Source organism: Staurois parvus, unplaced genomic scaffold (assembly GCF_062004578.1).
Source record: "Staurois parvus isolate SC_StPar_1 unplaced genomic scaffold, SC_StPar_1.0 ptg000116l, whole genome shotgun sequence".
Classification (NCBI taxonomy): domain Eukaryota; kingdom Metazoa; phylum Chordata; class Amphibia; order Anura; family Ranidae; genus Staurois; species Staurois parvus.
Genome location: NW_028317912.1, coordinates 5841442 through 5857540, shown reverse-complemented (window position 1 = coordinate 5857540; position 16099 = coordinate 5841442). Strand labels below are relative to the sequence as shown.

The window sequence follows — 16099 nt, the reverse complement described above, 5'->3', positions numbered from 1 at the left end:
GCGGAGTGTAATGAGGGTGGGAGAGTAGTCTGAATTGGGTGGTGTAGCGCCCCCACATGCCGTGGCGGAGTGTAATGATGGTGTGGGAGGGGAGAGTAGTGGTGTAGCGCCCCCACATGCCGTGGCGGAGTGTAATGATGGTGTGGGAGGGGAGAGTAGTCTGAATCGGGTCATGTAGCGCCCCCACATGCCGTGATGAATAATGAGGGTGGGGGAGGGGAAGGTAGTCTGAATCGGGTCGTGCAGCACCCTCACATGCTGTGGTGAAGTAAAAGTTTGGTGAGGGAAGGGAGAGTAGTCTGAATCGGGTTCTGGTAGCGCCCACACGCACGCATTTCTTCACTCTTCAGTGGGGCGCCTCCATCTCACACCGCAGACTTGCTCTGCCAGGCAGCCAATCACCTCCACCACCCTCCAAGGTCCCACATGACAACATCTCTTCTTTTTCTTCTCTTTTCGTTTGTTGCTCTTCTCATGTCATGTGGTCTTGGTGGACTCACCAGTGATTGGTTCTGGACGCCAATTGGTTCTGGACTCACCAGTGATTGGTTCTGGCCTCACACCCCCCCAAGGTGTGCACATAGCCTTGGTAGTAAGCCGTCCCTCAGCTGATTACCATGGTGTGTCCTGTTCTATATAAACCCTTCCAGGATCTGTGAGGGTCACATCATGGAGAGCCCGTCCATTTCATTCCCTTTATTCCTAGACGTGTCTGCTGTGATGTATGTGTGGATGTATTATTATGAATAATGTATACCTCTTACACCGAATACCGTACTCATACATTACACACAACCGCTCAGCCCCCATCCCCAGATCACACACCAACATACCCACAATCCTCTGCAACATTTATGCAAATGAGAGGGGCGGGGACTTTGCAACCTACCACTCAGAAAACGGGGGCGTGGCATCAGAGCATGGGGGCGGGGCGACAAAGCTTTGGGGCGGCATCTCTATGTCCTCCCATTGAACTTTTTAGAGGGGGTGGCTTTCACCTCCATAAATGTGGGGGCGTGGTACCTCTCTAAATGAGAGTGGGGAAAAGACCGAAACTCCGCCTGGGGGGAGGAGTATGGTGTAGAACTCTTCGAGGGGGCGGAGAAGAGGCGGGATCAGAATCCTCATCTGCCGTGATGGAAGGGGCGGGTCTCCACCTAGGGGGAGGAGAACAGGAGGCAAATCATAGAGAAAGAGGCGGCGCTCTGTGGGTTGAGGACACCTGAAGTGACAGGCTGCCCTCTTTTCTACTTCCGGGTCACCTCTGTTTCCATGGCCGCGCCCTGGGATTACAGGGGAAGGAGACATGGACATAGTGGATGGCTCCTCCCACTCTTACAATACTAGATATCTAATAGAGAGATGGTGTCACTGAAATTTGGTTTGGTGTGTTAATGGAATTCTATTCTTTACATGAATCTGAAGAAGAGAAAAAACCTGTTGCCAAGAAAGCTCCTGCCAAAATGCCTCAAGGGAAGAAACCTGGAAAGGAGGAGTCTGAAGAGGAGGGTAAGCTGCCTGCTGTCTTATGAATTGTTGGCACAAATGATGAACAATTTTGGGACTTAATACTGATCTTTGATGACTGATGTTTGCTGATGTGCCATAAATGTGATAACTTTGTTTTTAACATGCAATGGAGATCTCTTTTTACTGGAACTTTTATTTTTTTTTTACTTGTGTAATGAAAGAAAACCTTTTGTCAGATTTTTTTTTTTTTTTTTGCCGTCTGTGTCCCCGTTGTAGAGATTCAACATTTTGTTGCCACCAAAACATGAATGCAGGAGACCTTTTTCTAATGGGGGCACGTTTTCCTGTGACAACTGTCTGAGAGGATATCCTTCACATTGGAAAGATATCTCCTCTTCATGTTGAGGCAACATTGAAGGAAGTGAAGGGAATTCTCTGACACAGATGGTCAATAAATGTAACCCTCTCCTCTTCTATCCAACATATTTAAAAAGGGAAAAAAAAGCCTTTTTGCTCTACTTAACTGCATTGCCATATTTAACCACTTCAAGTCTGGACACTTTTACCCCCTTCCTGGTCCAGGCCAATCTTCAGCTTTCAGTGCTATCACACTTTGAATGACAATTGCGCGGTCATGCAACACTGTACCCATATGAATTTTTTAGCCTTTTTTTTAGACAGATAAAGCTTTATTTTGGTGGTATTTATTCACCACTGGGATTTTTATTTTTTTTGTTATGTAAATGAAAGTCCAAAAATTTTGAAAAAAAGTGTTTTTCTTATAAAATTTTGCAAATATATATTTCATCATAAATCTTGGCCAAAATGTATTCCGTTATCTTTCCAGTAAAAAAAAAAATCCCAAATTAGTTTATAACCAAAATTATAATTTTTAAACATTTTTTTTAACAATTTTATTTTTTTATATTTGTTTTTTTACATACTGTCACTCTAGGAGTGGAGTGTCACCATGGTTTTTTTTTTATACTTTACCAGGAAATTGAGCATTTGTTTTCATTAGTTTTTTGCTGAAAAATATTTAAAAAAAAAAAAAAAAAAAAGTTCATACATTAAAAATTTTTTTTTACCTTCTTAAAATATTTTCAGGGTTTCATGTGCATTTTTATGTACAAATGTGCGCAAAATGTTAAAAAAATTGGCTCTGGAAGTGATGTGTTTAGGAAACGTTATTCGGGGCGCTGGATGTATGCTGGACTCTTGGTTTTCTGGCACCTATAGATCTTTGTCGTGTACTATGCATATCCAGATGCAGAGATTGTCGAAAATGTCAGGAAATCCATATTGGCTGTGTGCATTCCAGTTGAGAAAATTTGAGAATTCTCACCTGGCAATATAATGGCCCTTCTGGGGTACAAGTGTCAAGAAAATTTCAGTTGAGTTTTCTCTTGTCAGTAGTATTAAGTCTGCAAGTGTCAATTTCCTTTAGGTTTTCCAAAACATATGCGGTCAAACCTAAACTTTCAGTTTGTATGCAGTCAGGAAGGCTCTTGCGTGTCTTAGTTGAAGGTAAATCTAAAGGAAATTGAATAGGAAAGTTGTGTAATGTATGGCCAGCTTTAGCCTCTGTTCTGCAGTTGCCATGGTGCTGCGCGTGTGATTGGTTATAACACCAACCATTAAATGGCTTGACAGTTTAGTTGAAAGATGCAGGCAACTGTGACAGTTGTTGTCATGGGATGCTCTGAATGTCATTTATGTGAAACTGTTAAATCGGTGTGTGTATATCTCTGCTTTAAGTTGTGTTCGTATAGTAGCATAATAGCGTTCCCTTGGGTCTCTGGGACAGATAATGAAGCTGAAATTCCTGCTTTACATGCTAATTCTATTCAATGTTGGCCATCATTTCAAAGTTCATGCCATATTTGCTAATGTGTATTTGGTATTTCTGGTTAAAATCTTTTTTTCTTTTTTTTACTCCTTTTGTTAGATTTGTCAGTATTTGTTGCAAATCTGAATTCTGCAAAAGATTATGATGAACTTAAAAATGCTCTGAGGGAGTTTTTTCTGTAAGAAGAACTTGCCAGTGCAGGATGTTCAGATTGGAGCCTCCAAGTAAGTATTTCTTAAGATAACGTGCTGAATAGGCGCCCTGTGCTGCAGCTCCTTCACTTGCTCTGCAACTGCATGCTTCTGCTGGTTCACACCTATGCAGTTTGCGTTTCTGCAGTGCTTTTTGCGGTGTGTTTTTGTACATACAGTTTTTTTCTAGTTGCTAGGAAGATTAAACCAAAAAAATGCATTAAAAAAAATGCACTGCATGCTTTTCCGCATTGTCTCCATTGAAGACTATAGAACCGAAAACTCAACTTTGTGTTAAAAAAAAAAGTCCCTGACCCTTTCCAAAAATATATATACCTGTGCTTAAATCCCAATAGCTTGTACATGCATTTATCCATCAGGTGCTAAAAGGGATGTAACCACATATTAATATTAATTACACCCCTTTAGCACCTGATGGATAAATGCATGTACTAGCTATTGGGATTTCAGCACAGGTATATCTTGTTTGTTGTATTGTTGGGTCAGTAGCCAGACCTGAACCTTGTAGCTCTCCCCCATTGTGTCTTTTCCCCTATGCTAGCATTGTGTCCACAGTAGCATTTGCGTCGGCAGAGCAGAGTAGGACTGGCCATAGAGGGATTACTTTGACACAGTTGGCCAGCTTAAGCATGTATTGCAATATGTGTGAACTAAATATCCCTATTTATTGCATAGTCTGCTGGAAAGGGTATATACCAGTGTGCAGAGGGTCCTCAGAATTTCTAGTGTTAATATGTGGTTACACCCCTTTAGCACCTGATAGATAAATGCATGCACTAGCGGTTGGGATTTGAGCACAGGGATCTCTTGTTTGTTTGTTGTGCTGCAGCTCCTTCACTTTTCCATCTCTACTGCAGGAGGTTTGGCTATGTGGAGTTTGCTACTGCGGAGGAAGTGGAAAAAGCCCTGAAATTAAATGGAAAGAAGGTTCTTTGTTTTGTGATGAAAGTAGAGAAGGCCAACACTCCTGCAGAGAAAACAAAAATGCAGAGAACATAGCATAGGATCTGTTTGTCCTCCCATATAGTACTTTTGTTTTTAAATTGATCCGTTGGCTAGTTTTTACATTTTCATAATATGATTATATATTAAATGTACACATCTAGCCTAATAGCAAGCAAGAATAGGTCCTGTGTATCTTTTGGATTCTAATTGACTTTAAGGCATGGATTGTGAAACTCTCTGTAAATTAAAGTCAATTACTGCTCACTCTTTGTTCCCTTTATAGTGATGCTGTTATTGGGGGGACCAAAAAGATGTTGGCAGCCTGGTTGTTATGCTGACACACTGTTTTTAATACTTAATCACCAGTTTTAATAAAGTGAGCAGATAAGGAAGGTTGGGGTTCAGTCAAGCCCATATTTGCATCCTTGTTTCAACAATAGCTTCAGTTTCCTCATAGGTAAAGTTTGCAGTACTAGAGGAAGACAATAGTAGCTTCGTCGTGGTGCATGTTCCAAAGTCGTAGAAATGTAGGCCTGATGTGTTCAGTTAGCCCTTCACAAAAGGTTTGTTCTGTGAGTTTAAATAAACGTTGCATTTCAGTAGTTTTCTAGAGCTATACCTGCATTATAGTTTGCAGTGAAAATCGTTGAATTTTCAAAGTGGGGCTGGTCTAAACTGAATCTAGCAGAACTCCAAGGTGGTGGTCCTGGAGCTGCTTATTTTTCCAGATGCACGAACTCTGTTTGTTAAGAACATCCCCTATAGCACAACTTCAGAGGAATTGCAAGAGATTTTTGAAAATGCCAAAGACATCCGTCTTCCAACTTCAAAAGATGGTGCTAGTAAAGGGTAAGTAGATCCATGCTGTCTTTGACTGCCTGCAAAAGAATTTGCACATTTTAAAGTGTTAGTAAACCGCAGGAGAAAAGTGATCCCTGCAAGTTAATGTCATAATATGCTAGTATGCACTGCATACTAGCACATTATGTAAAGCTTATCTTAAAACTAAGCCCTCCGGTGGGGCACTGTCACTGCTGCAGAGGCTTCTGTCTTCACCTGGTCTTCCTTTTCAGGTTCCGTCTGATAGGCCGGGCCATGATGGTGTCACTCATGCGTGTGGGAGTCCCGGGCTACGGCACAGTACTCCGAAGGATTAGCATGGGTATGCCGTTCAGAGCGCATGCGTCGGCTTTAAAAATGGATATCTTCTAAACAGTGCATGTTTAGGACATATCATTTCATCTACAGGTAAGGCTTATAAGCTTACCTGTAGGTAAAAGTTAAAAAAAAAAAACAAGTTCACTGCCACTTTAATGAGATTAAATGGATTTACTCGCGCTTTATTGCATTGAGTTGCCCATTTATTACTGCCAGTGTGTGGTAGCAGACTTTAGAATTGCACAAGAATTTAATACAGTGCACTACAAAATACATACAGTTGTGTTCAAAATAATAGCAGTCAGACATTGCTAACCTGATCAATCACTGTTTTTGGTTCAAAATCATCGCAGTGTGGAGTTCTATTAGTGAGGTCATTCATTCTTTGAAAAACAGGTGGCAATTATTGCCCTTATTTAAGGAAGGAAGGCAGCAAATGTTGTACATGCTGTTTACAGTGCATTTCTCTCTGAAATTCTGAGGAAAATGGGTCGTTCCAGACATTGTTCAGAAGAACAGCGTACCTTGATTAAAAAGTTGATTGGAGAGGGGAAAACATATAAAGAAGTGCAGAAAATGATAGGCTGCTCAGCTAAAATGGTCGCAAATGCTTTAAAATGGCAACCAAAACCTGAAAGATGTGGAAGAAAGCGAAAAACTACCATTCGAATGGATAGAAGAGTAGCCAAAATGGCAAGGACTCAGCCAACAATCAGCTCCAGGAAGATCAAAGAAGGTGTAAAGTTACCTGTGAGTACTGTTACAATTAGAAGAGTCCTATGTGAAGCCAATCTATCTGCAAAAAGCCCCCGCAAAGTCCCACTGTTGAAAAAAAGATGTGTGCTGAAGAGGTTACAATTTGCCAAAGAGCACATTGACTGGCCTAAAGAGAAATGGCGCAACATTTTGTGGACTGATGAAAGTAAGATTGTTCTTTTTGGGTCTAGTGGCCGGAGACCGTTTGTCAGACGACCCCCAAACACTGAATTCAAGCCACAGTACACTGTGAAGACAGTGAAGCATGGTTGTGCAAGCATCATGATATGGGGATGTACTACGTACATCGGTGTTGGACCTATTTATCGCATACCAGGGATCATGGGTTAGTGTGAATACATCAGAATACTTGAAGAGGTCATGCTGCCTTATGCTGAAGAGGAAATGCCCTTGAAATGGGTGTTCCAACAAGACAACGACCCCAAACACACCAGTAAACGTGCAACATCTTGGTTCCAGACCAACAAGATTGACGTTATGGAGTGGCCAGCCCAATCCCCGGATCTTAATCCAATAGAAAACTTGTGGGGTGACATCAAAAATGCAGTTTCTGAGGCAAAACCAAGAAATAGAGAAGAACTGTGGAATGTAGTCCAATCATCCTGGGCTGGAATACCTGTTCACAGGTGCCAGAAGTTGGTTGACTCCATGCAACACAGATGTACAGCAGTTCTCAGAAACAGTGCTTATACAACTAAATATTCATTAAGTGATTCAAAGGAAAGCAAAATCTTCAAACATTTTTCAGTTTATATAGTGAATGTTTGAGCTTGTAAAGAAGAATACAAACACTGCTATTTTTTTGAACCGTCTAATATTCACTTTTCTTCAATTTTTTTTAAGCGGAACAACAAAAATTTGATATATTTTTCTTCATGTTTTGATTTGATTTTGAATGTGTAGTGTTCCCAATGCATTTGTGTGTATGGAAATAAAAGCTATTGGAAGGATGTTGAGCTTTATTCACTTTTTTCAACACACTGCTATTATTTTGAACACAACTGTGTATGTGTAGTAAAATGATCTTTGAATTCTGTTTCTTGAATATATTCAGCTGTGGCATGGTTCTCTATACATGTATATCATGTTAATATGTGAGAATATCTTCATTCCTTTAGAGGCAGTCTCCAGGCTTTCTTTTGATTATACAGTTTAATGTTACTAGTGCTTATAAAGCGCTTACATTTTCTACTGACTGCAATATTCCATTATTTGGCCTGCTTGGACTACAGGCTAGCAAGGACTTTTTGGGACTGTTGGTAATGCCAATGCATCTAGAGACCTACGCCAGCTTTTTTTTAAATATATTGGAGAACAATCGGGGTTCTGGTCATACCCTATCTGTCTTTCTGAAATTCTATTGTGTACAGTAAAGGTCATAGAAGATACTGGTCTCCTGTGCATAAGATGGATTTACAGTGGGGCAAAAAAGTATTTAGCCACCAAGTTCTCCCACTTAAAAAGATGAGAGAGGCCTGTAATTGGCATCATAGGTAGACCTCAACTATGAGAGACAAAGTGAGAAAAAAAAATCCAGACAATCACATTGGCTGATTTGGAAAGAATTTATTTGCAAATTATGGTGGAAAATAAGTATTTGGTCAATATCAAAAGTTCATCTCAATACTTTGTTATATATCCTTTGTTGGCAATGACAGAGGTCAGTCGTTTCCTGTAAGTCTTCACAAGGTTGGCACACACTGTTGCTGGTATGTTGGCCCATTCCTCCATGCAGATCTCCTCTAGAGCAGTGATGTTTTGGGGCTGTCGCTGGGCAACACGGACTTTCAACTCCCTCCAAAGGTTTTCTAGGGGGTTGAGATCTGCAGACTGGCTAGGCCACTCCAGGACCTTGAAATGTTTCTTACGAAGCCACTCCTTCATTGCCCGGGCGGTATGTTTGGGATCATTGTCATGTTGGAAGACTCAGCCACGTTTCATCTTCAATGCCCTTGCTGATGGAAGGAGGTTTGCACTCAAAATCTCACGATACATGGCCCCATTCATTCTGTCCTGTACATGGATCAGTCGTCCTGGTCCCTTTGCGGAGAGACAGCCCCAAAGCATGATGTTGCCACCCCCATGCTTCACAGTAGGTATGGTGTTCTTTGGATGCAACTCAGCATTCTCTCTCCTCCAAACACGAGGAGTTGTGTTTCTACTAAACAGTTCTATTTTGGTTTCATCTGACCATATGACATTCTCCCAATCCGCTTCTGGATCATCCAAATACTCTCTAGCAAACTTCAGACGGGCCCGGACATGTACTGTCTTAAGCAGCGAAACACGTCTGGCACTGCAGGATCTGAGTCCCTGACAACGTAGTGTGTTACTGATGGTAGCCTTTGTTACGTTTGTCACAGCTCTCTGCAGGTCATTCACTAGGTCCCCCCGTGTGGTCCTGGGATTTTTGCTCACCGTTCTTGTGATCATTTTGACCCCACGGGGTGAGATCTTGCGTGGAGCCCCAGATCGAGGGAGATCATCAGTGGTCTTCTATGTCTTCCATTTTCTAATTATTGCTCCCACAGTTGATTTGTTCACACCAAGCTGCTTGCCTATTGCAGATTCAGTCTTCCCAGCCTGGTGCAGGTCTACAATTTTGTTTCTGGTGTCCTTCGACAGCTCTTTGGTCTTCACCATAGTGGAGTTTGGAGTGTGACTGTTTGAGGTTGTGGACAGGTGTCTTTTATACTGATAACAAGTTCAAACAGGTGCCATTGATACAGGTAATGAGTGCAGGACAGAGGAGCCTCTTAAAGAAGAAGGTACAGGTCTGTGAGAGCCAGAAATCTTGTTTGTAGGTGACCAAATACTTATTTTCCACCATAATTTGCAAATAAATTCTTTCCAAATCAGCCAATGTGATTGTCCGGATTTTGTTTTACTCATTGTGTCTCTCATAGTTGAGGTCTACCTATGATGCCAATTACAGGCCTCTCTCATCTTTGTAAGTGGGAGAACTTGCTCAATTGGTGGCTGACTACTTTTTTGCCCCACTGCATATATAAGCAGGTGAGAATAATGTAGCTGTAATGAAGAGGCTGGTATCACAGGTCTGCCTAAATGGTTCGGTTTTACAATTTTAACCATGCCAAAGGGTATTTCATCGACCTTTCTTTGTAGACAACTTGTCTACAATCCTACTTGGCCTCAGTTAACCACTTGGTGCCCACCCATAATGTACTGCAGACAGGCAGCCACTGTAGGCAAAGCAACATAACCGTACATCGCTGCCTACTTCTGAGTTTTGGGCATGTGCATGGCATCCCCTGGCCAGCACCCTCTGTGATTTTACACAGCGGGAGCCTGTGAGCAAATCCCAGCTGGGACCTGCTGATCACCAGTGTACAATCACAGCCCAGAACTGTGTTGACTATCAACAGAGGGATCTATCTGTCTCTCATCCTGGATGAGAAACTTGGAGATCTAATAGTAAAAGAAGCACACGTTACACATAGTTGGGCACACCCCTTGATGGTAACCCCCCCTTCCATCCAGTGTCATTAGTACAGTGACAGTGTATAATATCACTGTATTAATGTCAGTGGCAGTTGGTCAGTTCCCCCCAGTGTCAGTGTCAAGATTGTCACACTATTGCAATCCCCAAGTTGCTGATCACTGCCATTGGTACACAAATAAATACAAATGTTAGTGTGTACATGTAACCTAGGTTTGTTTAAAAGTTATAGCACCTACAATCTATCGATATACACTTTTCCATCAGACATATAGCACAATACATTTTGGCCAAAAGTTATCTTTTTTTTTTTTACTATTTTCATTGGATATGCATATAATAGCAGAAAGGGAAAAAATAAACTTTTGGTCTTTTGATTTATATTGCAAAAGAAACCCAGTGGTGATTGAATGCCACTAAAAGATCTTTGTTTACAAAAAATTGTATATAAATTTCTCTTGGGCTCAGCGTTGTTGACCGTGCATTTACCAGTTACAGTAACGTGTCATTCAGTATAGCATCAAATGGCTTAGTCATGCAGGATGTAAAATCTTCCGGAGCTGAAGTTGTTAATGAGTCGAGTAGAGTGTAAGCTTGTTTTTTGTATTTGGCTGCAATGTGGTACACCACTATTCTCATGCATTAACCTGGGGATCAGCAACCCATAGATCGCGGCCAGGTGACTGGAAGATGGCAGTCTGGACTTGCTTACAGAGTGCAATGCAGAGGGGCTACTTGTGAAGTTGGAGCTGTAGTAGGGATCCAGAGCTGCATAAGCCAATGCCGCCTGTGTGCTGGCTTCTGTCCAATGTGAAGTGATACCAAATGCACTCCACCTCTTACCCTGGCCAGCTGTCTCCAGAGTGGTGTCAGCAGCAGGAAAGAGATCTTGAAGTCACTGTGAAGCAATATACTGGGCATAATAGTATAGGGTTGCTTTTGTACTGATGCACTGCGGTTTACCCACACTGGTGCAGTGGACCTGCAGCTTGCCTGTGGGTTTGCTGCACTTGGCCACATACTTTTATTCAATCCTACTTTCTGAAAGCACACCAAAACTCCTGAATGCAGGATTTCAGAAAGCACACCAGACCTGCAAGATATAATAGAAGTTTATAGAAAAGTGCAGTTAACCCAGGAAAGTTACAGATGCTTTGCACCGCAGTGCATGTAAACCACAGCACATCAGTGTGAAAGCAGCCCTCTAGGGTGCCCAGAACGATCCATTTAAATTTGTAGTTGAAAACCTGCAGTTGGGGTGTGGTGTTTGTTTTGTTTTTTATCTTTTTTCCCCCTGCCCTAACTGCACCCCCTTTAGCGGCAATGGCAAGGGGTGTGCACATGTGGCAGCAGGAGTTATAAGTGGTCATGGTTGGTGGGTGTAGCATCTGTCAAGCATGACCCATTCAAGTGAAAGAGGCTGCTCTGCAATTGCCCTGCAACCTTGACCAGTACAGCAAATGGGGTTAAAGCAGGCAGCATTGTTGCTTCCTCACCCTGTTTTTAACCCTTTAGTCTAGGTTCACACCTAAGTGTTTTGCTTTGTGCAGAAATGCACAGCAGTCCATTTAACATGATTTCCTATGGGACATATTCCAGGGGTGTGGACATTTTTTGAAAAACCTACTCGTCCAAGGGACTAAATCGGTGTCCCAATCTACTTGTCCCTCATGACAATCTACTTGTCCAGATATTGAAAACAAATTGAACCAAAAGCTTATTTAAATCAGAGGTGGATATTAGGAATATTTTAAAAATAAAAAGGTTTTATGGTGACTTAAACATTTAATATTTCTAACATTGCGCTGTTTATGTGATGGGGGGCAAGTCTCTGATGGGGGTGCTGCTTATGATTGAGTGTGGCTTTGAACGAGTGTGAAGCAGTTAAACACAGCAGTTGAACTAAAGCAGGAGAACTTAAGCAGCAGGAAGACACAACAACAGCAAGAAACTCTCCTGCACGCTGGACAGACTGCAAGCAAACACCCTGGGAAACCTCTCTTACATACCTGAGTCCCACTCTGTGTACCTTTTATACAATACACCCCCTCTTCTCCTTTCCATATTACTATCCTCTGTTCCCAAATCTCATTTCTTTACCCCTCTGCTCCACCCCAAAACTTGTACATCTCCCCCTCATTGCTATCATCTCCCTACTAGATGATAATTAAGAATCTGCTTGCGCTCCTATGTAAAATACAATTGGTAAACGTGTGAAGCTGCTAACATCTGATCCAATACCCCAAGATCAAAACAATGCAGAAGAAATACAAATGATGTAGCGCTAAAACACCCAGTAAAAGCGTCAGTGCCTTAGGACATGCAGCATGATGTTAAAATCCTATATGAACATAATACATATATGTGCGTGATGATACTGACAAAATGGAAAACAGATGTGTAACCCCTACACACAGTGCACATATATGAATATAAAGTCCAGTGATCCTGTATCAATATTTGCACTCAAACAGAGTCCTTGGACTGTATGTGGGCCCGCACACCACCACGTGCAATCCGAAATCAGCTGAAGTGGCCTCTCACCTCCTCCCTGCGACCCTGCAGGGCCACAGAGCTTTATCAGATCCCCACTGAGTCAAGGTATGCTTCTTCTTGAGTGGATGGTTGGTATATCCCCAGTATACAGCTTCCACCTCTCCTGTGGTATCCTCCGAGGTGAGCTGAGCAGGATGCACCCCAGCTCAAGCCCCTTCTCCAGCGTCCAGTCGCTGGTTGTAAACATGAAACATATTCCGTAAGTCTTCTCTCGAAAGCTTTCAGATCTTACTTCCTGCTCAGCTTCCACCTCTACACCCTCCTATGTAACGCTGGCTACAATTGGTGGACAGCCTAAGTTCGCGCACTCCGATTCGCTGCCAATGTCCATCCCCCGACAATCTCGGGGGATGGACATTGGCAGCGAATCGGAGTGCGCGAACTTAGGCTGTCCACCAATTGTAGCCAGCGTTACATAGGAGGGTGTAGAGGTGGAAGCTGAGCAGGAAGTAAGATCTGAAAGCTTTCGAGAGAAGACTTACGGAATATGTTTCATGTTTACAACCAGCGACTGGACGCTGGAGAAGGGGCTTGAGCTGGGGTGCATCCTGCTCAGCTCACCTCGGAGGATACCACAGGAGAGGTGGAAGCTGTATACTGGGGATATACCAACCATCCACTCAAGAAGAAGCATACCTTGACTCAGTGGGGATCTGATAAAGCTCTGTGGCCCTGCAGGGTCGCAGGGAGGAGGTGAGAGGCCACTTCAGCTGATTTCGGATTGCACGTGGTGGTGTGCGGGCCCACATACAGTCCAAGGACTCTGTTTGAGTGCAAATATTGATACAGGATCACTGGACTTTATATTCATATATGTGCACTGTGTGTAGGGGTTACACATCTGTTTTCCATTTTGTCAGTATCATCACGCACATATATGTATTATGTTCATATAGGATTTTAACATCATGCTGCATGTCCTAAGGCACTGACGCTTTTACTGGGTGTTTTAGCGCTACATCATTTGTATTTCTTATCATCTCCCTACTATTGCTCTCATCACCTCCCCAAAATGCCTCTTCCACTCCTCCTTCTCATTTTCCTCTCCTCCATTCCCAAAATCCATTCACTATATCCCTCTACCCCTCCCAAACAATTGTATATTGTGTCCTCACTGCTTCCTTCACCCCTCTACGGCACCCACCACCTCCTCCTATTACTCCACTCTCCCACTGACCCGAACACCTCCACTAGTAGTTTCTCACGCTCCTGCACATCCCACTCCCATGCCACCTTTCTCACCCTTCTCCTCCTCATAACCGCGGGGGACATCTCCCCGAATCCTGGCCCTTCACCACCTCCCTCACCCGCACAACACCCTCCCGCCTCCACGTCCCGCCGCAACCCTCGCAACTTAGTATCTGTCCCCCTGCTCCCTAAAATCTCCCCCCCGTTTTCATGTGCACTCCTGAACGCCCGATCGGTCTGCAACAAGCTTACCGCCATCCACGACCTCTTTGCTTCCCGCTCCCTCATCCTCCTAGTGATCACGGAAACCTGGATCCAGGCCACTGACTCCTCCCCTGCTGCACTCTCCTACGGAGGTCTCACCTGGACCCACTCACCCGGACCTAACGGTCGTAAAGGTGGTGGGGTTGGTCTGCTCCTGTCACCGCAGAGCACCTTCCGAGTCCTCCCAAACCCCCCTCCCTCCCACTCCGATGGGATCAGTCCATGTAAAGGGGGCACTCCGATGGGATCAGTCCATGTAAGGGGGGCACTCCGATGGGATCAGTCCATGTAAAGGGGGCACTCCGATGGGATCAGTCCATGTAAGGGGGGCACTCCGATGGGATCAGTCCATGTAAGGGGGCACTCCGATGGGATCAGTCCATGTAAGGGGGCACTCCGATGGGATCAGTGCATGTAAGGGGACACTCCGATGGGATCAGTCCATGTAAGGGGGGCACTCCGATGGGATCAGTCCATGTAAGGGGGCACTCCGATGGGATCAGTCCATGTAAAGGGGGAACTCCGATGGGATCAGTCCATGTAAAGGGGGGCACTCCGATGGGATCAGTGCATGTAAGGGGGCACTCCGATGGGATCAGTCCATGTAAAGGGGCACTCCGATGGGATCAGTGCATGTAAGGGGGGCACTCCGATGGGAACAGTCCATGTAAATGGGCACTCCGATGGGATCAGTGCATGTAAGGGGGCACTCCGATGGGAACAGTCCATGTAAATGGGCACTCCGATGGGAACAGTTCATGTAAGGGGGCACTCCGATGAGAACAGTCCATGCAGAGGAGCAAACCGATGGGAACAGTCCATGTAAAGGGGCACTCCGATGGGAACAGTGCATGTAAGGGGGCACTCCGATGGGAACAGTCCATGTAAAGGGGGCACTCCGATGGGATCAGTGCATGTAAGGGGGCAATCCGATGGGAACTGTCCATGTAAAGGGGCACTCCAATGGGATCAGTGCATGTAGGGGGGCACTCCGATGGGAACAGTCCATGTACGGGGGCACTCTGATGGGATCAGTGCATGTAAGGGGGCACTCTGATGGGATCAGTGCATGTAAGGGGGCACTCTGATGGGATCAGTGCATGTAAGGGGGCACTCTGATGGGATCAGTGCATGTAAGGGGGCACTCTGATGGGATCAGTGCATGTAAGGGGGCACTCCGATGGTATCAGTGCATTTAAGGGGGCACTCCGATGGGAACAGTCCATGTAAAGGGGGCACTCCGATGGGAAAAGTCCATGTAAGGGGGCACTCCGATGAGATCAGTCCATGCAGAGGAGCAAACCGATGGGAACAATGCATGTAAGGGGGCACTCCGATGGGAACAGTCCATGTAAGGGGGCACTCCGATGGGATCAATGCATGTAAGGGGGCACTCCGATGGGATCAGTGCATGTAAGGGGGCACTCCGATGGGAACAGTCCATGTAAAGGGGCACTCCGATGGGAACAGTCCATATAAAGGGGCACTCCGATTGGAACAGTCCATGTAAGGGGGGCACTCCGATGGGATCAGTGCCTGTAAAGGGGCACTCCGATAGGATCAGTGCCTGTAAAGGGGCACTCCGATGGGATCAGTCCATGTAAAGGGGCACTCCGATGGGAACAGTCCATGTAAAGGGGGCACTCTGATGGGAACAGTCCATGTAAAGGGACACTCCGATGGTAACAGTCCATGTAAAGGGGCACTCCGATGGGATCAGTGCATGTAAGGGGACACTCCGATGGGAACAGTCCATGTAAGGGGGCACTCCGATGGGAAAAGTCCATGTAATGGGGCACTCCGATGAGATCAGTCCATGCAGAGGAGCAAACCGATGGGAACAATGCATGTAAGGGGGCACTCCGATGGGAACAGTCCATGTAAGGGGGCACTCCGATGGGATCAATGCATGTAAGGGGGCACTCCGATGGGATCAGTGCATGTAAGGGGGCACTCCGATGGGAACAGTCCATGTAAAGGGGCACTCCGATGGGAACAGTCCATGTAAAGGGGCACTCTGATTGGAACAGTCCATGTAAGGGGGGCACTCCGATGGGATCAGTGCCTGTAAAGGGGCACTCCGATGGGATCAGTGCCTGTAAAGGGGCACTCCGATGGGATCAGTCATGTAAAGGGGCACTCCGATGGGAACAGTCCATGTAAAGGGGGCACTCCGATGGTAACAGTCCATGTAAAGGGACACTCCGATGGTAACAGTCC

General features: G+C 44.7%; 1 long non-coding RNA gene and 1 other non-coding gene across 2 annotated transcripts in view; one reads left to right on the top strand and one right to left on the bottom strand.

The window, feature by feature from the left end:
• The first annotated feature begins 1538 nt into the window (after positions 1–1538).
• On the top strand, positions 1539–1604 carry LOC149467307 (small nucleolar RNA SNORD82). The gene has a single exon (XR_016311979.1). It is a non-coding gene; the product is annotated as a small nucleolar RNA SNORD82 (small nucleolar RNA).
• A 3198-nt stretch (positions 1605–4802) lies between these two features.
• Positions 4803–16099, bottom strand: part of LOC149467306 (uncharacterized) — a 67961-nt gene continuing 56664 nt past the window's right edge. The window contains exon 9 of the long non-coding RNA XR_016311959.1: positions 4803–5354. This is a non-coding gene — a long non-coding RNA (uncharacterized LOC149467306). The remainder of the gene's footprint in view (positions 5355–16099) is intronic.